This window comes from Chrysemys picta, chromosome 1 (assembly GCF_011386835.1).
Source record: "Chrysemys picta bellii isolate R12L10 chromosome 1, ASM1138683v2, whole genome shotgun sequence".
Classification (NCBI taxonomy): Eukaryota; Metazoa; Chordata; order Testudines; family Emydidae; genus Chrysemys; species Chrysemys picta.
Window position 1 is genome coordinate 310,510,683 of NC_088791.1, and position 23,567 is coordinate 310,534,249.

Below are 23,567 nucleotides of genomic sequence, written 5' to 3' on the forward strand. Positions count from 1 at the left end.
CAGCAAGGGCAGTTTAGGTTGGACATTAGGAAAAACTTCCTGTCAGGGTGGTTAAGCACTGGAATAAATTGCCTAGGGAGGTTGTGGAATCTCCGTCATTGGAGATTTTTAAGAGCAGGTTAGACATGGGCATGGTCTAGATAATACTTAATCCTGCCTTGAGTGAACTGAACTAGACCACCTCTGAAGGTCCCTTCCAGTCCTACGATTCTATGAAATTTTCCAAGTAGTACCTTACCTGCTCTTTATCAAATTATTTCTGTAAGTCTTCCTTTCTTACTAACGCTACAACCTTCTAGCTGGGAAAGGAGTGCAAGATAGTAGGGTTTGATCAAAATAGTTTGTTCCTCTTAGCATCAGGCTTTCATTTTTGATCTTCTCATGCTACATCTGTCTGCATACTAGGCAGCCGTGAAACTGGTTCAGATATCCCTAAAGCAATTTTGTTTCTTTGTTAAAAGCTTTTCTTTTTTTTTTTTTTTGTGGCTCTTCTATTGAGAGGAATTTTTCTTATTTGCAGCTTCACAAGCTCAGGGTTTTTTTGCTCACTTCTTTGGGTCAGATTTGACGGTCCATTGATATAATAAAAGAGGTCAAAACAGTAAATGACATGGGGGGGAAACAGGCTCTAGCTGCAATGTATGTAAGCCTCAAGGCTTTCACCTCAGGTGTTCTCAACCAACCTCCATGGGTCCACAAATTACCTAAGCACAAGCCTAATTAAAAGTATATAAAGAGTGCCTTTGACTTAAATAAATAAATAAATAAAATAGTGGAATTACTTCAGTGGAATTACTTGTGCTTAAAAGTTTATTATGTTCTTTGGTACCCCTCTGAATCAGGATGATTAAGGGGAAGTTTATTATTTTTTTATTATTTTTGTTTTCTCTTCAAATAGAGATTAGATGATACAGTGGTTTGGGCAATCTTGACATAAAACGTTGTAGAGGAGCAAGGGTGTGTTCCCAGGAATTCCCAGGGAGACAAGCCTAAATGTCATTAGTGGTTTTATAAACAGATTGTGGTGAAAATTTCTCCCTTTTGTAAGTGTAAGTGTTGTAAATTATCAAACAAATAGGAACATCTGATTCTGATCAACTGGCAACATTAATCAAAAGTAAAGTAAAGCAAATGCAATTAGTAAAATAATCTATTTCTTTCTAGGTACAATTAAGTAAACAGATGGGTAAATAGTAATATGACTGGGATGACTACAGTGTTTGCCTTGATTTCCTGAATACTCTGATAGTGTACTTGTTTTCAGACAATGCTGGGATGTATTTATAGAACATTTTATTTCTTGTTCTGTTTTGGTCTATTACAATATTAATGGATTTTTAAATTGATAGTATTTCTGCATTTCACTCCACAGTTAAAGAACTTTACTAGGAGTGTTTATATAAGTAAACTGAAAACAAAAGAGCAAGGTTTTTCTTTTTTGTGGCTTAAATCGCTATACTTTCTAAAATGATTTATTTTCTAATATTACAATGCAAGTATTTTGTATTGATTTTCTTGTTGAAGAAAAGGTTTTTTAAAAAGGAATTCTGTTTCCTTGCCATTTCTGAGTCATTAATTTCATTCCTCTACTCATTTATTAAGAGACATTTTCCCTCAGTCCTACTTTTCCTGGTCCATTTGTGAATGCCCCTCAGCTAACATTAACTTATTTCTCTCTCCCCCCCCCTTTTTTTTGGGCTGCACTTATCTTTCCCCTACAAGCTCTCTCTGACTAAAGTAGTCTTTTTTGTTACCTCATTCTCCCCCAACTCATTGCATTATCATTTACAGTATCAGTTTGTTTGTTTTTTTAAGCCTCTGATCTTTGAATACCCTCTTCACATCCACAATACGTAAAATTTTACACCTGATTTCCAGTCTGAATTTTTTTAGTTTCAACTTCCAGCCGTTAGGCTCTGTTATACCTTTCTCTCCTAGTTTGGAGACCATACATTTGTCCCCCGAATAAGTATTTACACACTAATCAAGTCACCCCTTAAACTTCTCTTTGTTAAGCTAAATCAATAGAAATCCTTGAGTCTACCACTATATAAAGGCAGGTTTTCTCATCCCCTTTTTAAATAGTCTTATGGCTCTTCTCTGAACCCTGTCCAATTTTTCAACATCCTTCTCAAATTGTGGGCAGAGTATTCCAGCAGCAGTTGTACCAGGCATAAATTTACAGAATTAAAATACTCTCTCTACTCCTACTGGAGTTATCCCCTTTTATGCATTCAAGAATTACATTAGCCCCTTTGGCACAGGATCACACTGGGAGCTCATTTTTAGCTGATTATTCCATACCACCCCCAAATCTTTTTCAGAGTCACTGCTTCCCAGGATACAGTCTCCCATCTCAAGTATGGCCTACATTCTTTGTTCCTACATGTACACATTTAGCCATATTAAAACACATATTGTTTGCTTGCATCCAGTTTAACCAAGCCAGCCGGAGTGCTCTAAATCAGGGGTTTCAAACTCAAATGACCACAAGGGCCACATGAGGACTAGTACATTGGCCCGAGGGCCGCATTACTGACACCTCCCCCACGCTGCCCTCGGCCCCGCCCCCACTCCACCCCTTCCATGAGGCCCCGCCCCCATTCCAACCCCTTCCCCGAAATCCCCACCCCAACTCTGCCCCCTTCCTGTTCCCAGGGGGTGCAGGAAGGGTGTGGGGTGTGGCGGGGTCTCAGGGCAGGGGGTTTGGCTGCAGGAGAGGTTCGGGGGGCGGGCTCCAGCCCGACGCACACTGGGGGCAGGGCAGGCTCCCTGCCTGCCTGTCCCCACGCTGCTCCAGGAAGTGGCCGGAACCTGGGGGAGGAGGGACACAGGGGTCTGTGTGTTGCTGTTGCTTCAGGCACCACCCCCAGCAGCTCCCATTGGCCGGGAATGGGGAACCGTGGCCAATGGGAGCTGCTGGGGGCGCTGCCTGAAACAAGAGCAACACACAGACCCCTGTGCCCCCCTTCCCCACGTTCCGGCCGCTTCCTGGAGCGGCACGGAGGCAGGACAGGCAGGGAGCCTGCCCTGCCCCCGGTACACATTGGGCTGGAGCCGCTCTAGGTAAACGTGGGGGGGGGGGGCGGGGGGGGCACAAGGAGCTTGCAGGCCGCAGAAAACAACCCCGCGGGCTGCATGCGGCCCCGGGGCCGCATGTTTGAGACCCCTGCTCTAAATCAATGAACTGTGCTCATCATTATTTACCACTGTCCTAATTTTTCTGTCATCTGCAAACTTTATCAGTGATGATTTTATGTTTTCTTCAGGTCATTAATAAAAATGTTAAATAGGGTTGGGCCAAGAACTGAACCCTGTGCGACCAGATTAGAGAGAGACCATATTAATTTTATTATGTTCTATTTTTTAATTAAAATGTCACACAGTACCTAGTCAAACAGAAGTGTAAGTATATTACATCAGCACTATTAACTTTATCAACCAAAGTTGTAATCTCACACAAAAAATCAAGTTAGTCTGACAGATTCTATTTTCCATAAACCTACGTTGATTGGCATTAGTTATTTTACCCTCCTTTAATTCTTTATTAATCAAGTCCCATATCAGCCACTCCACTATTTTGCCCGGGATCAATATTAGACTGACAGACTTATAATTACATTATTACATTATTTTAAAATATTGGCACAACATTAGCTTTCTTCCAGTCTTCTGGAATAACCCCAGTATTCCAAGACTTATTGAAAATCAAAATTAACGATCCAAGGAGCTCCTAAAACTGTGATGCAAGTTATCTGGACCTGCTGATTTTAAAATGTCTAATTTTAGTAGCAAAACAAGATGGGTGAAGTATTATCTTTTATTGGACTGACATCTGTTGGTGAGAGAGACAGAAGTTGGTCGAATAAAAGATATTACCTCACTCACTTTGTCTCTACTATCTTGGGACCGACAGGGCTATAACTACACTGTATATAATTTTAGTAACTGCTGTTCAGCAGCCTCCTGAGATACAGGTGGAATGGACCTTGTACAACAATAGTATTTTATTTTTACATTTCCTTTTTTAAGAACTGGCAAAAGCGTGTGTAAAGGTAATAAAGAGTTACTAAGATTATTGGAAACCAAACTCTTGAATGAAAAATGGAATTTTGACAATCTCTTAAATTTATTTTGAACATTACATATATTTTTGCAACACTGGGCAACCGTATACTAGGTGGGGTCAGACTGAATGAAACAATATAAAGCAGTGGAGGAGAGACTGGAGACCTTAATTCTCTTCCGCAACCCCTCCATTCCTCCCCAATCCCTTGTCCCCTTCCAATACCCTGGACCTCCTACACAATATCATAGAATCATAGAAATATAGGACTGGAACGGACCTCAAGAAGTCATCTAGTCCAGTCCCCTGCACTCAAGGCAGACTACATAATAACTAGACCATTCCTGACAGGTCTTTGTCTAGCCTGTTCTTAAAAACCTCCCGTGACAGAGATTCCACAGTGTCCCTAGGCAATTTCTTACAGTTCTTAACCACCCTGACAGTTAGGAACTTTTTCTTCGTGTCCAATCTAAACCATCCCTGCTGCAATTTAAGCCCATTGCTTCTTGTCCTGTCCTCAGAGGTTAAGCAAAACAATTTTTCTCCCTCCTCCTTGTAACAACCTATTATGTGCTTGAAAACTGTTTTGTCCCCCCTCAGTCTTCTCTTCTCCAAACCAAAACCCAATGTTTTCAATCTTCCCTTATAGGTCATGTTTTCTAGACCTTTAATCATTTTTGTTATCCTCTGGACTTTCTCCCATTTGTCCACTTCTTTCCTGAAATGTGGCACCCAGAACTGGACACAATACTCCAGTTGAGGCCTTATCAGTGTTGAGTAGAGCGGAAAAATTACTTCTTCTGTCTTGCTCACAAGACTCCTGCAAATACATCCCAGGATGATGATCACTTTTTTTTTGTAACAGTGTTACAATGTTCACTTATATTTAGCTTGTGATCCACTATAGCCCCCAGATCCCTTTCTGCAATACTCCCTTCTAAGCAGTCATTTCCCATTTTGTATGTGTGCAATTGATTGTTCCTTCCTAAGAGGAGTACTATGCATTGGTCTTTATTGAATTTCATCCTATTTACTTCAGACCATTTCTCCAGTTTATCCAGATCATGTAAATTTTAATTTTATCCTCCAAAGCACTTGCAACCCCTCCCAGCTTGGTATTGTCCTCAAACTTTATAAGTGTACTCTCTATGACATTATCTAAATCATTGATAAAGATATTGAACAGAACCGGACCCAGAACTGATTTCTGTGGGACTGAGACACCCCGGCACCCCAGTATTCATCACTGTCATATAATTAGGATATGTTTTGTACAAAGTGTGCCTTGTGAGGTATCATTCTAAAGGTCTTGAACTGCTAGACATTAATATCTCGTTGGACTGTGTGTGCTACCGTCATATGTGAATTTATAAAGTTTGGCTATTTATGTGTTACTGAAACATGTTGTGAGATTGAAAACACCCACAAGCAGCCTTTCAGGTCCAACAGTAAAAAGGCCAAACAACGTTAATGGCTTAGTGAGGAAATGCACACAAGGATTACCCCACGAACCGTCTCAATAGAAACCTCTCAGAGACAGCACTACACAATGGGAACTGTTTGACCCAGATCACAGCAAAATAGCTTTTCAGCAAGTGGGAAGAATATATAGAAGCAGGACAATGACCTCAAGATGGTACCTCACTCTCCCTACAACACCACACCTGGAAACACCTGAGAAACAAGGACTGAACTATGGGAGGTGATGGCCTCAGGATTTTTAGCCTGTGTATGAAAACCTGGGAAAGCCAAGGCAGCTTGTGCCTTAGGAATCTGCCAGCCTGTTTGCTAATTCATATCCTACCTATTTAGTATGTTAAGCTCAGTTTGCAGTTTTGTTTACTAAGGTAATCTGCTTTGATCAGTTTGCTATCACTTATTTAAAATCTATCTTTTGTAGTTAATAAACTTGTTTTTGTTTTATCTAAAATCAGTGTGTGGAAATCATAACTGGAGGCGGGTGGTGAAGCTGTTGCATATCTTCCTCTACATTGAGAGAGGGGGCAAATGTTATGAGCTTATGCTGTACAGTTCTCTGTGCAGCACAAGACAGTATAATTTTGTATTTATACTCTAGAGTGGGTTGTGCTCAGTGGTATCCCAGTTCCAAGTGATGCCCCGGGGGGAACCCGTCACAGACCCCACTTGATATGCCCTTCCAGTTTGACTGTGAATCACTGATAACTACTCTCTGGGAACCGTTTACCAGAGACTCTTCCAGTCCTCTGGACTCTCTCCCATCTTGCATGAGTTTTCGAAAATAATTGCTAATGGCTCAGATATTTCCTTAGTCGGCTTCTTGAGAGTTCTAGGATGGATTTTATCAGGTCCTGCTGATTTGAAGACATCTAGCTTGTCTAAGTATCAGAGGGGTAGCCGTGTTAGTCTGGATCTGTAAAAAACGACAAAGAGTCCTGTGGCACCTTATAGACTAACAGACATATTGGAGCATAAGCTTTTGCATGCGCCTGACGAAGTGGGTATTCACCACGAAAGCTTATGCTCCAATACGTCTGTTAGTCTATAAATGGGACTCTTTGTCGCCTTTAGCTTGTCTAAGTAATTTTTAACTTGTTCCTTTCCTATTTTAGCCTCAGATCCGACCTCATTTTCACTGGCATTCACTATGTTAGACATCCAATTGCTACTAATCTTTTTGGTGAAAACAAAAAAAAAAAAGTCATTTAGCACTTTTGCCATTTCCATATTTTCTATTATTGCCTTTAACTCATCACTGAGTAATGGCCTACTCTGTTCTTGGTCTTCCACTTACTTCTAATATATCTGTATTATCATAATACCTAGGAGTCCTAGTCATGAAGCAGGACCCCATTGTGCTAGACACTGTACAAACAGAGCAGTAAGACAGTCCATCCCTGCCCCAAAGAGCTTAAAATCTAACTATATCAGACACAGAATGGGGGAAGGGGTATAGACACATCCTTCAATATCCCCCTCCATACCCCGTCTTTCTCCTGAATGTCTGAGAGACTCATTCTGGCAGGCAGGCAGGCAACTGCAACTGAGCTCAGATTAGGTATTCAAGCTAACAGTCTTCTGATTTATTTGGGAGGGAGCTTAAAGGAAGGTGCGTTCAGGATCCTTTTGGGATGCAATTTTCCACGCTTCGTCTCAGATCAAAGACAAATAATTCTGGAAAGATAAATGGGTGAAGTGATTTTGCTCTTTGAGTTAGACAAGCATGAAAAAAGTTTCCCCCTTTGACTATAAACTCTCTAATTACGCAAAAATGACTGAAGTTTATAATTGCAAACTTTGCATGTCTCTGGACATCTCCTTTGATTAATTCTGAACAAAACTGGTTTAGTAATTTTTAAGGTAAAACTCAGTTAAAATGAAATGTAAGAATTCACTCACTATGTGAATGCAGTAGGTAGCCTATACTGATGCAACACTGTGCATAATCTACTGGATGTGCAGTCAGTAACTTACTGAAATAGAGGGCTGGCAGGATAGTAAAACACCTTCCCTTGGCCACAGAGCCCTCCCCAACCTGAGGAAAGGAGTCTTGCTATTCCACACATCTCCTGCTTATTAGGGTACAAGTTACATAACATAAGTGGTTCACATGATGTGTGTTACCTACTACAGTTTACTTGTATAGGTCAAGCTGGAAATTAGTGGGAAAAAGTCTTTACTTGATATAGATGCAACAGAGACAATAATGAATTTTTAAAAAAATGTAATTCTCCTTTAAAGGGATAAATAATTCATTTTTATTACTGGAGGTTTTACTGGTGGTACATACCAGATGGTACTAGTATTTAGAATAGTGGGAGGATTTTGTTTGTTTTTGCCAATAAGGAAAATTAGAGCAGACAATATTTAGATGGTTTTCTCTCATGATGGGGGTCGGTTCACAAAATTTGCAACTATCGGGATTCTGAGGCGGCATTTAGGGGCTAACAGGGTTTCTTTTCCCCAGTTTGCTGGTGTTTCTTCCCCCACACTTCATTTCAGTAAGCAGCCTGGTCCCCCCTCTCTTTCCAACTATGAAGACTCCCCCCTCCATGAAAAGAGAGAGTGCAGATCCCAAATCCACCATGGCTTCTTTTCCTTAGTCTCTAGAAAGGGTAGCAAAGAAGTGAATTGCTGGTGGGGTTGAAGATGGTGTCCCTAGCCTCTGTTTGTCAGAAGCTGGGAATGGGAGATGGGATGGATCACTTGATGATTACCTGTTCTGTTCATCCCCTCTGGGGCACCTGGCATTGGCCACTGTTGGAAGACAGGATACTGGGCTAGATGGACCTTTGGTCTGACGCAGTATGGCCGTTCTTATGTTATGTATGATTTCAGCCAGCACTGGCTTCACCCCCTCCTCACAAAACTCTTTCCCTCTCCCCATGACATCTTTCCTTTACCTTGATTCTCAGCTTCTGGGTGGCAACTCAGAAGTCTTTTATTCCTTCTTCATGCTGAAGTCTTAGGAGGGGACCTGCTGGCCCTACTCCCACATTTTGCTTCTTCAGCGGGCCAACAGTCAGTCTGCTCCTGTTACCAAATGCTACTGGCTGCATCTTTAGGGGAGTGGATGGTTCTTCTGCCTACCTACCATTCGTTCTCCCTGTTCCCATTTGTATCTAGCAGCAGCAGCATTGTGGAAACATGTCAGCTGCATCTAGCCCTAAAATAATCTGTGGTTCCAATGCCCTTGTGCACTGAGATATTAAGAAATCCTGTCCCGTTACCATACCTGCTCAATTTCTCAAAGGATCCTTTTGCCCAACATGGAATTTTAGCTACATCATAACTATTTCACAGCACACAACAATACTACATACATATTTCAGGTAAGAAAACCAAAGTATCCAACTGAAACCTCATGCATAATTTGAGGAATGCAAAATATAATTATCCAAATTGGATTTAACCTAGCACAGCAGAGTTACATCCCTTTTCCATTAAAAACAACTGTAAGATTTGTAATGAACACCTAATTTTTCCATCTCACCAAAAGAACTAACTCTTGCAGCATACAGCGTTCCCCTCATACTATTCGACGGGCACTGGTCAAATACTGACATAAAGGGAAAGTGACACAAATACTCAACACAGCACAGTGACTTTTTCCTGGGAAAAGTTCCTTTCCTATATAAGTATTGTCCTAGCTCGACCCTCCTTATTTCATTAGATCCGACAAGAATACAATTCAGGGTGCTATGGCTGCAGGCGCACAAACACCATTATAATCTGAAATGATGCGCAACGAAAGACAGAAAGAGCACAGGATCATTAAGAGGGAGTTTGGATAATGCTCAACTTCTTAAAAAAAAGTTAGAGTATAGCTGTGGATGTTTAAGTGTGCTCCTTTGAAGGATACAAATTGCACATCTTAAGAACCCATAACAAAAATCAAAGTAATGAAATATAAATTCTTGCATTTCAATTTCATTGAACTGAGGGAGGGATCATTTTTCTTATCTAAATTACAGTGTTCTTGCAATTGTGTAATGCGATAAATATAAGCAACTCATCTACTGTTTACTATGTATTTTTAATGTTATGTTGGGGAATTTACTGATAACATAAATCTTGTGATGGAGAATTTAACACATGCCAACAAATTGCATGTATGAGCCTGTAATATTACTATTATTTATAGTGCAATACAGACTGAAGTCCATACATATTTCAAAGATAGTTTAGAATTTACCTATAGCTGTTGTCTATGCTGGAAAAATAAGAGTACTCCAGAAGCTAAAGATGTCAGAATGTTTTAACAGATGTAAACTGCAGAGTTGACTTATATTGATCCTATTTAACACTGTCTTATTGGATTTCAAGTGCTTGGAATATCTGTCTGGGTCAAGACTATTGTGACAACCACAGAATGTTAAGGTCTTTAAGATCTACACTGCAATGAAAATGTGCAGTTTAAATCCTCAGAAGACCTTAAACTAACCAGCAGTAAAATCAATGGAAGCTTCCTTTTGATTCTCAGCATTGCAATTAACCCTAACTTAAAACATCTGCAGGAAAATGGTGAAGGGTTCTTTTTTCCCCTGATAAATTCCCTTTGTCTTTTGAAAGTGATCTGTAGATATACCCGTGTTTTCTATTTTTATTTCCTTGCTACTTAAACTTAAAAGGACGATAGATCTATCAATGGCTATTAGCCAGAATGGGCAGGGATGGTGTCCCTAGCCTCTGTGTCAGAAGCTGGGAATGGGCAACCGGGGATGGGATCACTTGATGATTACCTGTTCTGTTCATTCCCTCTGGTGCACCTGGCATTGGCCACTGTCGGTAGACAGGATACTGGGCTAGATGGACCTTTGGTTTGACCCAGTATGGCCATTCTTATGTAAAAGCCTGGGTAAAAAGTGAAGTTAGACAAAACAAAAATAAAAAAGATCTAGAGCTGACAATCCTTTGGTCATCTCTGTCTTTAATTTGATTTATGTTTTCTGTCTTCACTAGCTGCTCAAACTAACACTTACGACTTATCCTCATTCTGATTTAGCATCTTTTTAAAAAATTGTAAAAAGTCTTCCCTTTTAAATTCAGCACTAGAGATGTTGAGGAATTTTTCTTCAACATTTTTTCAACAGCAAATGCAGCTACTGCAAAACTGAAATGTTCAATGGGAAACTGTCAGTTTTGCTGATGTTTCTCAATTTTCTATTGGGAAAAGCAAAACTAAGTATTTTGTTCTGGTTTCGGTCAACCTGATTTGAAATACTTCAGTTTGTTGAACCACATTTGAACATTTTGTTTTGGGCAGGGGTGGCAGGTTTGTAGAAATTTTGGTGGTGCCCAGAAACCCCCCCCCCAAACTCCACCCGCCTAAGGCTCTGGGAGGGAGTTTGGGTTGGGGGATGAGGTCTGGGGTGCAGGCTCTGGGAGGGAGTTTGGGGGCAGGAGAGGATGTGTGGGAAGGAGTGGGGGTGCAGGCTCTGGGAAAGAGTTTGGGTGCTGGGTGTAGGCTCCGGAGGCTAGGACAGGGGGTGGGTGTGCAGGAGGGGGTGAGGGATACAGGTTCTGGAAGGGAGCTTGGGGGCCAGAGGGGGTACGGAGGGAGGAGATGCAAGCTCTGGGAGGGATTTTGGGGACGGGGGGGGTGGAGGCAGAGGGTATAGGCTCTGGGAGGGAGTTTGGGGATGGGGGGTGGAGGGAGGGGGTGTAGGCTCTGGGAGGGAGTTTGGGGATGGGGGTGGAGGGAGGGGGTGTAGGCTCTGGGAGGGAGTTTGGGGGCTGAAGGGGGGGGTGCAGGCTCTCGGAGGGGGTGAGGGGGTGGTACTTACCTGGGGCTCCTAGACAGGGCAGGCCAGTAGTCTCCATGTGCTGCTACCGCCAGGCACTGCCCCCGCAACTTCCCATTGACCGCAGGGGCACTTGGGGTGGGACACAGACCTACCCCGCCCAGGGGCTGCAGGGAGGGGCCGGCAGCCAAATGGAGCGAGCAGGCAGGAAGCCGCTCAGCTCTGCTGCACTGCCAGTGGTGAGTGGGGGGCCCCAGGCTGTTTTAAATGGCCCGGGGGACACGCAGGGTGGAAGGCGGGACCAAGGGAGAGACCCGGCCTCAGACATTGCTGGAGCTGGGCCCAGGGCCAGGAAAATTCCTGGTGCCCAGGCACCATGGGCCCATAGGACTCGCCACCCACGGTTTTGGGTCAATTCAACGGTGTCTACTTGAGCTGCTGCAGTGCCTAGTGCCCCTTTCTGCCTGCCTCCCGCAACGGGCCAGGTTCCCTGGCTAGACTACATCTCATGATGCACCGCAGTCTCCATTCTGGCTGCACCCACACAGTGCTTCATGGGAGTTCCGTGACTGTTGTGCATCACAAGGTGAGGTAAGTCTGGCCAGGGACCCTGGCCCACAGGGAAGAAAGGGGGCATAAATTACAAGACATGTGAACACAGTTTAATGTCAAATTGTTCCAAAACAAAATGTTTCAACGTTTCAAAGGATTTTACCTCAAACTTTGCATTCCACAAAAAAACTATTTAGATTTTTCTTCCTGATTCATGATGAAAACAAAATGTCAAAATACTGAAGTTTCACATAAATTAGAAATTCTGATTTTTGCTAAGCTCTACTCCGTACCCCTTCTGGTTACTGTTTCTTTTATTTCTCTTTTTGGGGGTGGGCAGGAAAGTCTGTGTCACATATTGCCACTTTCTCCATCAACCTGATATTTCTACCAAGTTGAGACCCAAAAGCAATTTTCAATAATTTCAACTTCTGGAAATGAGGGCATTTCTACATTTGAAACTTGCTGAGGATTTTGTGCACCTGTGTTAAGCAATCTGCAACAAGAATTGCTTGAGCACACACACCACACTGTTTTCCCGTGATTAAGGTACCTTTGCCTCTTATCACTGAGGCCACACAACACTGCAGTGTTTCAACATCAGCACTCCGTATTCTTGTCAGATATCCCCTGGGACATTACTCTACCACTCTGCTACACATACTATGGACATTGTGGCATACCCACTGGAAGGCAATGGAATTCTGGGGCTTGGGGATCAGCACTAAATTTCCATGATACCTCTCATTTTATCCCATCATCCAGCCACGTTTTTAAAGCACTGTCAAGCCACATAGAGGAAACATTTGCGATTGCAGTGGTCTTCACAGTGATGACAGGCTGCTGTTAGCATATCTGAACTATACAATAAATTCAGAACCAGGGCATTAAAATAATCTGAGAAGCAAACCAGATACTTTTCCATCTTTTCCCGCAGCAGCTTCACTTAGTGGAGTGCCACTTTTGGGCTCAGCTAATTAGCATTGACTGGTGGGACAGAACAGTGTGGCAGACCTGGGATGACCAGCAGTGGCAAAAGAACTACAACAGCAGAACAGATACCTACATGAGAGCTACCCTCAGCATAGAGAAGTGCGTGACCATTGCCATCTGGAAGCTCACAATCCTTGATTGCTACCGGTTCATAGCTAACCAATTTGGTATTGGTAGATCTAACAGTCAGAGCTGTTGTCGTAGAGATGTGCACTGCTATCAAGAAGATTCTTTCCCCTCAGGTCATAAGACTGGGCAATACTCAAGCAGATATAACTAGTTTCCACATTTGGGGGCCCTGACTTGTAGTGGGGCCAGGAATGGGACCCATCTGCATATTCAGATACTCTCCTCCCCCACCACCACCACCACATACGAAGCCATGGAGTTCAACAACAGAAAGGGGTATTTTTCTACAGTGTGGCAAGACCCAGCTGATCGCCACAGAAGGTTCACCAATATTTATGTGGGGTGGGCTGGAAAGGTTCATGATACCAGGTTCTTTGGAAAATCTGGACTGTTTTCTCCAATGACAAATGTCAATTTTGCTCCTATTGTATCACTGAACATTGGTGGCATTGCCATTCCATCACCTATTCCAGGAGACTAAGTTTAGCCTCTAATGCCTTAGCTTATGAAACTTCTAATGGAACAGCTGGATAGGAGAAAGGAACTGTAACTAGGCTCTGAGTAATTGCAGAATGACTGGAACATGCATTTGGAAAACTGAAAACTAGATGGAGCATCCTGATAAGAAACATCTTCATTATGACAGCTGTTCGCTGTGTTTTGTGCAACTATTGTGAAGGCAATGGAAAAAACATTGCAAATGGATGGTGGTGGGCAGATTTGGCAAATGTTTTGAGTGGCCTGATTGGAGGCCTCTATGAAATGATGCAACTACTCAAGGGCACAGAGTGAGAGCCAAATTACGCTCATAGTTCAAGTATTGGTGCCACCTGTGAAGAGCGTGCATGCTTTTGTAGAGGGCATTTATCAGCATAACTGACTGTGCACATTTTCTTGTGTACTTCCTCATAAAAGGAGTTAATCAGACTTGGTGTGTATGTTATATCACATTTCTTGTTGAGTTTTTAGTGCATATGTGAATGTCATATAATGCTTGTAAACAGGAGCCTTTTTGTGCAAGTGTGGCTATTATGACCGTGATGATGCATATTTCAGGGAATGGTGCAAGATTCAGAACCATGAATGTAAACACATTTTCAGTAGCAATGAATACACCAAGTCGAATGTGATAAGCTTGTGAACAGAAAAAATGCAAAACAAAAACACAACAAAAACTATTCAATTTTCAAAGTTGCTCAAAGCTGGAAGGCTTCAAAGGCCCTGTGCTCCAGGAGTGTTGTTTGCCTCTCTATCATCCACGACAGTTGTGTCTGTGATGTGCTAGCCATTTCCATGCCCTTCCCTCTCTCTCATGCCAATACTATTGTGGGAAAAGAACAAGTTATTGTCCAAGTTGTAGTCTCCATGCCAACACTGATAAAATGTTACTTTTCCATCAGTTTTGGAATTCCATTTCCATTAGCTATTTCCAGTCTTTGTGGGCTTGGAGATGGTAAGATGTTTACTTAGTTTTTCCCCTTTGCGTAGGATCCCCTGGGCCTGTGATATGATGGGAGTAGGTGGAGGGTGTCTGTTCTGCCAAGTTGGGAATAGGATGATAAATTCCAGGTAGGCTGTGGGCTAGTTAAAGTGGGTGCAACAATGGCTAGCTAGTAATTGCACGTGCACTTCTGTAGGCTGACCTTACTTGGGAGAATGTTATCCTGAGGCATATCCCCAAAATACAGAAGGATCCTGTTCAAAAAGGTATTGGGCAAAACGGGAAGATATGCTTGCTGCTGTTTGTCAAGATTGTTCCTCCAGAATGGTTTCCCCTCCACAGGGTAGGTTTCTGCCTGTGGTTCAGGCTGATCATCCAGCTGTGATCTGAGGTACTCCTGAATCTCCAACACTGTATCTGTTCCAAGGTTCACAGGTCAATGATGTAGCAGTTGAGGTGGATGGTACCACTGACCTGGAGCATGTAGGTGCCTGGGCCGAAGGTGTCTGGCGATTCAATTTTGCAGGTACTGATGGTAAGTCTGATGGAGACAGGGCCATTCTAGAGGAGTGTATGTCCTGGGCCTCCCTGTCCTTTACAGATGGTTGGGGGGAGGGATAGCTCAGTGGTTTGAGCATTGGCCTGCTAAACCCAGGGTTGTAAGTTAAATCCTTGAGGGGGCCATTTAGGGATCTGGGGCGCGTACACACACACACACACACACACACACACACACACCGGTCAGGGACAGTACTTGGTCCTGCTAGTGAAGGCAGGGGACTGGACTTCATGACCTTTCAAGTCCCTTCCAGTTCTATGAGATAGGTATATATCAATATATTAGTTATGATGGTCTGGGGGGAAAGGAGAGGCTTGGCTTGCTGGAGCTGCACTTCTCCTAGTGCTCCAGGATCTCCTGGCCCTGACAACTCTGGAGGAAAAATTCTTCACCTCCATGGTACTGAGTTGAGAGGTCAAAGTCTCTAATGCCACAGACTTAGCGGGAAACCATGGCCTTTTGAGAGGTAGACAGAAGTTACACTTTTGGTAGACATGGGACTCTCCCAAGCAATGGATATACTTAGTGGCCGTCACTGACCAGGATAGCCTCCCGACAAGAGAGAGAGCATTTGTAACATGCTGAGGTGTGCACACTGGACGGGCTACAGCTCTGTCGCAGGCCAAGGAGAAAGAGAAGAACCTAAGGGCAGTTCACCTAGGCAGCTCTATACATCCTTGGTATGTGGCACGAGGTTGTATAGAGCACATGCGCAGGCTGAATGGACAGTCTCCAATGAAGGTCTCCAGAGGGGCATGCGCACCTGAAATACAGAACTCATAGGGATGCTACTTGAAGAGGAAGTTCTGATATTTCAGCCTTTCATCCCCATTCAGTACAAAACCATTTCAAAGTACTTGAATTTTCCACAGGACAGAAATGCCTAGCTTTTGCTGAGCTCTAACATTTTTTAAAAGTAAAATATTGTAGTGTTTATTTTAGGGAAAAAGTTGTACATTTCCTCAAAAGATTAGATTTCCCCCCCCCCCACTCATTACATGCCATTTTAGTATTAGAAAAAATCTTCATTTGAAGTTGTTTTAAAAAGTTGTTTCCCAACTAAGCATATATCCCAGTTTCACTACACTCATACAAGCTGTGGAATAGAGCACAGACCAGTTTACATATGACAAAATCATTGACAACAACAGTGAAAAAAAAAAGTTGACTATTTTGCTACAAAGGGAATCTACCTCCAAAGAACAATAATCCATAAAGAAAAATACATGTAAAGAGACATAAGTAAAAATATTTTAAATACATTATTAAAAGATAAAAATAACTGTTTTGACTATTCCTGTGTAAATCTGTGGAATCTAACTACAGTATTATTGAGAGAGTTTAGGTTATTCGAAAAAAGGGGGAGGGAAGGAAGACTAGTCAAAGCTAAGTAACCGTGTGGAAAGGAGGTTTGACACACAAGCTCTTCTCTCAAATCCCTTTGTATATATCCAATAATTTAAAATGTAATTTACATCAATTCAGTTAAATAAAATGACAATAATTAAGGACAACATGACAAGATGTCAAATACTGAGTGTAAACAAGCCCCATAAACACCCTCAGAAGTGAATTATAACCTAACAATGAACATGCTTAGTGCTTATTAGCAATCCAGCTGAATCATTCCCTTCCCCAACCCCCGCATCAGTATTCAAAATGGCTTTTTAAATGAAATTAGGATAGTCATGCATATCTTTCAGCAGGAATAGCAGCCTAAAACAGATGGATACGAAGTTGCGGGGGGTGGGGGGGGGAGGGGAAATCAGGCTTCCTTAGAGCTTTCTTCTATTTTACAATCAATGCAAGTACACAGGTGTAAAAGGTTAAAGTCAATAGTTGGGTGAAGTGGATGCCATGTCAATTTCCCTTGGTATCTCTGGCTTGTTTGCCACAAATCTTCCTCCTTCCCAATATCTCAAGTTCTGATTTCAACAGGTTCCGCACACAAGCAGCTCACTAATCATTTATTTTAAGGATTCCTGTCTCAAAATTCAAAGAAAACGAAAATGTAAGGCAAGGCCAGGCACAGGTGAAGCACCATTGAAAGTAACACGCGAGACACATATGCTGCATTTTCAAATGCTTTTGTAGCTACATATACACTAACTCCCATTATGAGATAAATAAGCCATTATAAACCCAACAGAAACCTCAGACTGAATAATTCAGTTGGGATTTTTAGGAGAAAAGACTTTTTCAAGACTTCAAGGCCGAAAAGCTGTGCTCCATGAAATCAGATATTGTGTCAATGGATCTCCACTGAGCTGGCAGGATAGAAATGTTCCAGAAACTAACTTAGAAACAAAGGCAAACTGTGTTTCCAAATAATCACTTACTAAAGTGAGGCTTCAGCAACTTTCACCAGCTAGGGTCATCAAAATCTTAGTTTACGTTCCTGCAGATCCTGGAGATTACCACGGATAACACTGAAAAGTCAGAAAAATATTAAAATCAACTTTTATTTTATTTAAAAAATCTAATTAAAATATTTTTTGGAAACTTACGTTTTTTTTAAACACAATCAGAACCTCTAATTTTTTAAAAGCAGTTTCGGAAATGAAAACCCTTCATGAAAACACATGAAATAGCAAACTTTAAATTAGCGGCGCATCTGTGAATAATGTACGGGTTTACAGCGGACCCTGAAATTCTGCTCCACCAGAATCAGTGCTAAATGTGCATGTTGGGAGGGCTGGGGGGAGGGCTCAGTTTCACTTAGCTTTTCAGCCAATCAGCTGGTCAGATGGAGTTATGGAAAGGATCTCATGCAGCTGTGAGCAATGGCTCTACATGGAGGGAGCAGCTAAAAAGATACTGAAAGAACCAGGGCTACAGCTTCACCTCTCTTCCCAAAACACATATTCCTCCTCAGCCACTGAATATCTGAGGAGGGAGGGCAGCTTTAAACCCAACATTCCCATCTAACGAGCAGTAATTCTGCTCTCCGCCTTTTTAAACACTTGCAATTTAATGTAAACTGATGCATTTCAAAAGGCAAAATAACTAAGGTGGCACTTAAGATCTAGGGATGAAAAAGTTAACCTTCGTAGGAAGATAAGGTGGGTGAAGCCTGAAGAAGAGCTCTAGGTAGGCTCAAAAGCTTGTCTCTCACCAAAGAAGTTGGTCCAGTAAAAGGTATTACCTCACCTGCTTTGTGTGTCTAATATCCTGGGACCGACACAGCTACAACACTGCGCACAACCTTCATAGGGACAGTATAAGCCCTATTCGGAAAGAGCATCAATCCCATCAGAAAGAGATTTAGGGTTTAAAGTCACAAATTCATACACATGCAGTATGTGCATGACCCCATACTCTTGGAAGAGGAGGCTAGCCCCAAGTTCTAACCCATCCTGATCGTCACTGGAAGCTGGTAGGAGGTAGAACTAAGGTAAAGCACAATCCAGAGCTGTGATTTTCTCAAATTCTCTGCCCTCCCCACTCAAAATTTTTTAATCCCTCTAGAAATCCCAGCAAAAGACCCAGAAAAAAACTCTATAAAGGTTTCATGGAACAAAAAGCACAAACAATGTAATTTACTTCTTAAGCATATTTATTCCTTAAACATACGAAGGCATACACTGTGCTTTGAGATTGCATTATGTTACTTCTTTCACAACAAAATTTTAAGTAGCATGTAAACAACCATACATAAGTAGTTTAAGATGACTGCACATAAGTTCTCTATTCTTTCTCGTTTTACTTTTATCATCAGAGAAATGGAAAAGATACTTTCCTGTGCATTCTTTAATAGCATATTCCAAAAATTGGATTCAATATTCTGTGGTTTTCTCTTCAGTCACAGAATCAACATTAAGTAGGAACACTGTTTTCCATACGTGGATTCTAACGGCAATTATCAGGTAATTTCAACCAACCATCTTGCATTAAATATCAATGTTGATTCTTCTAGTTTATATCTATCTGGACAAGTATATCCAGGGCTAAGCACATCAATCATTGGTATATATTCCTCATTCATACTATACATTAATGTATTTGAATTTTAGTTCTCTTTGAAACTTCTGGGGCATGAAAGAAATCGATTACTTCCAAATGGAGATATTGCTACAGAGCTGCTGGAAGGGCAAGAATAGGAACTTAAATTATAATTGTGGCTAAATTTCATACATGACAATAGCATCCAGACTGTCTCTACTGCATGATCAAACTCATCAATATTCTGATGTTCCTCTTCAACAGACTAAGACTAACTCAATAGTACACTTTACCATGAAAAATCCAAAGGCATCCATTTTCTGAACTTTTTGAGATGACTACAAATCATCTTGCTTGATACTTAAGACAATGTTTACATTTTACATAAGAAATATTGGTTTTAATTACTTCAGTACTTGTTTCCTATTGCTTAAACTACAGACAAATTAAATTGGATACATTCATGTACTGATGTTGGTAATCACCAAGAGGGAGGACTGATCACCAAATTTCACATTTACTACAGTTAGAATGAGAAATCACCACCCAGTGAATTCAACAAATACTTAAAAACAAGATGAGCTAATCAGCATTATATAGAACCATGTTATCAGATGCCCTGCCTGCATTCCAGAAGCTTCTAGAATCTAGCAAATTAAGTCCTCACTAACATTTAACAACTCTGCCCACTCCTTTCCAACATCCGACAGTTAACATGCCTCTTTTTCTGATCTCTTTTGACTCCACCCATTTCCCTTCCCTCCTATTCTTTTCTCTGTAATTTTCTTATTGTACAGAAGAGCCAAAATAGGAACAAGAACCTTGTTCTTTTCACTTCCTTTTTAATAACAATCACAGACTGAATTTAAAGCCCATTTCTAGTATCAAAAATCTTTACACACACTCTTAAAAACCAACACTATATAGATCGTGTGTGTGTGCGTGTTCATTCTTTTCAGATAAGTATACTGCAGAATGACAAATTCAAAATCCAGAAACAAGACTACTGAGATGAAGTATTTGGTTTTGAGTGTTGTCAGGTGGGGATGTTTGGAGGAGTTCTTATTAAACAGAGCACTTACTATTCACCCCAAGAGTGTGAACACGTTTATCCTAGGGCTTTCAATTAATCGCAGTTAACTCACGCGATTAACTGAAAAAAATAAATCACAATTAATCGCAGTTTTAATTGTACTGTTAAACAATAGAATACCAATTGAAATGTATTAAATATTTTGGAGGTTTTTCTACATTTTCATATATATTGTATTCTGTGTTGTAATTGAAATCAAAGTATATATTATTTTATATTATAAATATTTGCACTGTAAAAATGATAAACAAAAGAAATAGTATTTTTCAATTCACTTCATACAAGTACTGTAGTGCAATCTCTGTCGTGAAAGTGCAACTTACAAATGAAGGGGTTTTTTTGGTTACATGACTGTACTCTAAAACAAAACAATGTAAAATCTTCCGAGCCTACAACTCCACTCAGTCCTACTTCTTGTTCAGCCAATCGCTAAGGGAAACAAGTTTGTTTACATTTACAGGCGATAGTGCTGCCCACTTTTATTTGCATCACCTGAAAGTGAGAACAGACATTTGCATGTCACTTTTGTAGCTGTCATTGCAAGGTATTTATGTGCCAGATATGCTAAACATTTGTATGCCCCTTCATGCTTCAGCCACCATTCCATAGGACATGCTTCCATGCTGATGATGCTTATTAAAAAAAATGTGTTAATTAAATTTGTGACTGAACTCCATGGGGGACAATTGTATGTCCCCTGCTCTGTTTTACCTGCATCCTGCCACATATTTCATGTTCTAGTATTCTCGGATGATGACCCAGCACACGTTGCTCATTTTAAAAACACTTTCACTGCAAATTTGACAAAACGCAAAGAAGGTACCTGTGACAGGTTGGATCACAGAAACCCCCTTGAGAACTGCCAACTGATATGCCAAGACTATTTCTGCCCCTGCTTTCCCTGCCAGCTTGGGTCTCCAGCACCCTGTCTTGCTGAGCCAGACACGCCCGTCTGCTCCAACACAGACCAAGGGTCTGAACCACGTGCCCCAAAGCTGCAGAGTTAACTGAAAGCAACTTACAGAAGAGTTCCTATCTTTAATACTCAGATGCCCAACTCCCAATGGGGTCCAAACCCCAAATGAATCCGTTTTAGCCTGCATAAAACTTATACAGGATAAACTCATAAACTGTTCACCCTCTATAACACTGATAGAAAGATATGCACAGCTGTTTCCCCCTCCTCCCCCCACCAGGTATCAGTGGCGGCTCCAGGCACCAGCGCTCCAAGCGCGTGCCTTCGGCGGCATGCCTGCGGGAGGTCCGCTGGTCCCGCAGGTTCGGCGGCGGGTACGCAGAAGCCACGGGACTGGCGGACCTCCCGCAGGCATGCCACCGAATCCACGGGACCGGGGACCTCCCGCAGGCATGCCACCGAAGGCAGCCTGCCTGCCGTGCTTGGGGAGGCAAAAAAGCTAGAGCCGCCCCCCCCAGATATTAATGCATACTGTGGGTTAATTAATAAGTAAAAAGTTATTTTATTAAATACAGAAAGTAGGATTTAAGTGGTTTCAAGTAGTAACAGACAGAACAAAGTGAATTACCAAGTAAAATAAAATAAAACACGCAAATGTAAGTCTAATACAGTAATAAGACTGAATACAGATAAAATCTCACCCTCAGAGATGTTTCAATGTGCTTTTTTCACAGACTGGACACCTTCCTAGTCTGGGCACAATCCTCTCCCTGGTACAGCCCTTGTTCCAGCTCAGGTGGTAGCTAGGGGATTCCTCATGATGGCTGCCCCTCTTTGTTCTCTTCCACCCATTTATGTATCTTTTGCATAAGGCGGGTGTCCTTTGTCCCTCTGGGTTCCCACCCACCCCCCTTCTCAATGGAAAAGCACCAGATTAAAGATGGATTCCAGTTCAGGTGACATGATCACATGTCACTGTAAGACTTCATTATCCACTTGCCAGCATACATGTATACAGGAAGACTTACCAGTAAAACAGAGCCATCTACAGACAATTGTCCTAGTTAATGGGAGTCATCAAGATACCAAACCACCATTAATGGCCCACACTTTGCATAATTACAATAGGCCCTCAGAGTTATATTTCATATTTCTAGTTTCAGATACAAGAGTGGTACATTTATACAAATAGGATGACCACACTCAGTAGATTATAAGCTTTGTAACGATACCTTACAAGAGACCTTTTGCATGAAGCATATTTCAGTTACATTATATTCAAACTCATTAGCATATTTTCATAAAATCATATAGAGTGCAACGTCACAGTACCAATGTGAGATTTCTAAAGATACCTACAGCACTCGACCCAAGGCTTAAGAATCTGAAGTGCCATCCAAAATAAGAGAGGGACGAGGTGTGGAGCATGCTTTCAGAAGTCTTCAAAGAGCAACACTCCTATGCGGAAACTACAGAATCCGCAAAAAGAACAGAACAGGAGTGCTCGTGGCACCTTAGAGACTAACAAATTTATTAGAGCATAAGCTTTCGTGGACTACAGCCCACTTCTTCGGATGCATATAGAGTGAAACATATATTGAGGAGATATATATACACACACATACAGAGAGCATGAACAGGTGGGAGTTGTCTTACCAACTCTGAAAGGCCAATTAAGTAAGAGAAAAAAAACTTTTGAAGTGATAATCAAGATAGCCCAGTACAGACAGTTTGATAAGAAGTGTGAGAATACTTACAAGGGGAGATAGATTCAATGTTTGTAATGGCTCAGCCATTACAGAATCCGAACCACCAAAAAAGAAAATCATCTGCTGGTGGCATCTGACTTAGATAATGAAAATGAACATGTGTTGGTCTGCTCTGCTTTGGATTGTTATCGAGCAGAACCCGTCATCAGCATGTCCCCTGGAATGGTGGTTGGAGCATGAAAGTATTATTCTTATACAAAGCACATGAGATTTTTTTTTTAATAGGGGAGAAGGCAACATGTCGCATTTATTGAGAATACAGCAGTTAGCATATGCTTTTTAGTTACATATACACATACCATGCACACTGTTCCACCAGTCAATGTTATAGTTACCAGTCCGGATCAACCTAGTGGCCAGCTAGGTTGATCACCGGTAGGGAGGAGCCGGGTTCCGTAGGTCACAACACAATGCTTTGGGGAAGTCTTGGCAGGATGAATCCAAAGTTTCATGGCAAGGCAGCCTGTTTATATAGTGATTTTTTTTTAATTGGGACGAATGAGTTTTGCTTTGTTAGGCTGTAATTAATTGTTGTTTGACGAGTACTTTTTTTTTAAAATATTTTTTATTACAACTATTTTGTTTTTATTGATAGGTGCTTGTTTTATTTTTAGAGTTGTTAATTTGCCCTTTTTTGACATTTCAACAGGAGCATGTTGCAGCCTCCTGGTGCCCTTGCATCAGTCTTTGGTTCCTTCCTTGTACATTTGGTTCTGCGATGGCCTTTACACTTATTTTAACACATATATTTCTTATTTACACATAAAACAGAATTAATTTACACAGAACATTTTGAAAAGGAACATCAAATTGCAATGCAAAAGAAAAACAATTATTGTATTATTTTACTTATTTTAAAATGCTAAACCTACAACAAATTCGTG

The 23,567-nt window shown here is 41.5% G+C and overlaps 1 protein-coding gene across 36 annotated transcripts in view; it reads right to left on the minus strand.

Moving 5' to 3' along the window:
* The window catches only part of WASF3 (WASP family member 3), a 159,395-nt gene that overhangs the window by 50,254 nt on the left and 85,574 nt on the right, over positions 1-23,567 (minus strand). For 27 of the 36 annotated variants that reach the window (XM_005286675.5, XM_065581415.1, XM_024105423.3 and 24 more), the window contains one exon: positions 17,303-17,392. The exons of the other annotated variants lie outside the window; for them this stretch is intronic. The gene's annotated coding sequence lies outside the window, so the exon portion shown is untranslated. The remainder of the gene's footprint in view (positions 1-17,302; positions 17,393-23,567) is intronic. 36 annotated transcript variants of the gene reach the window in all.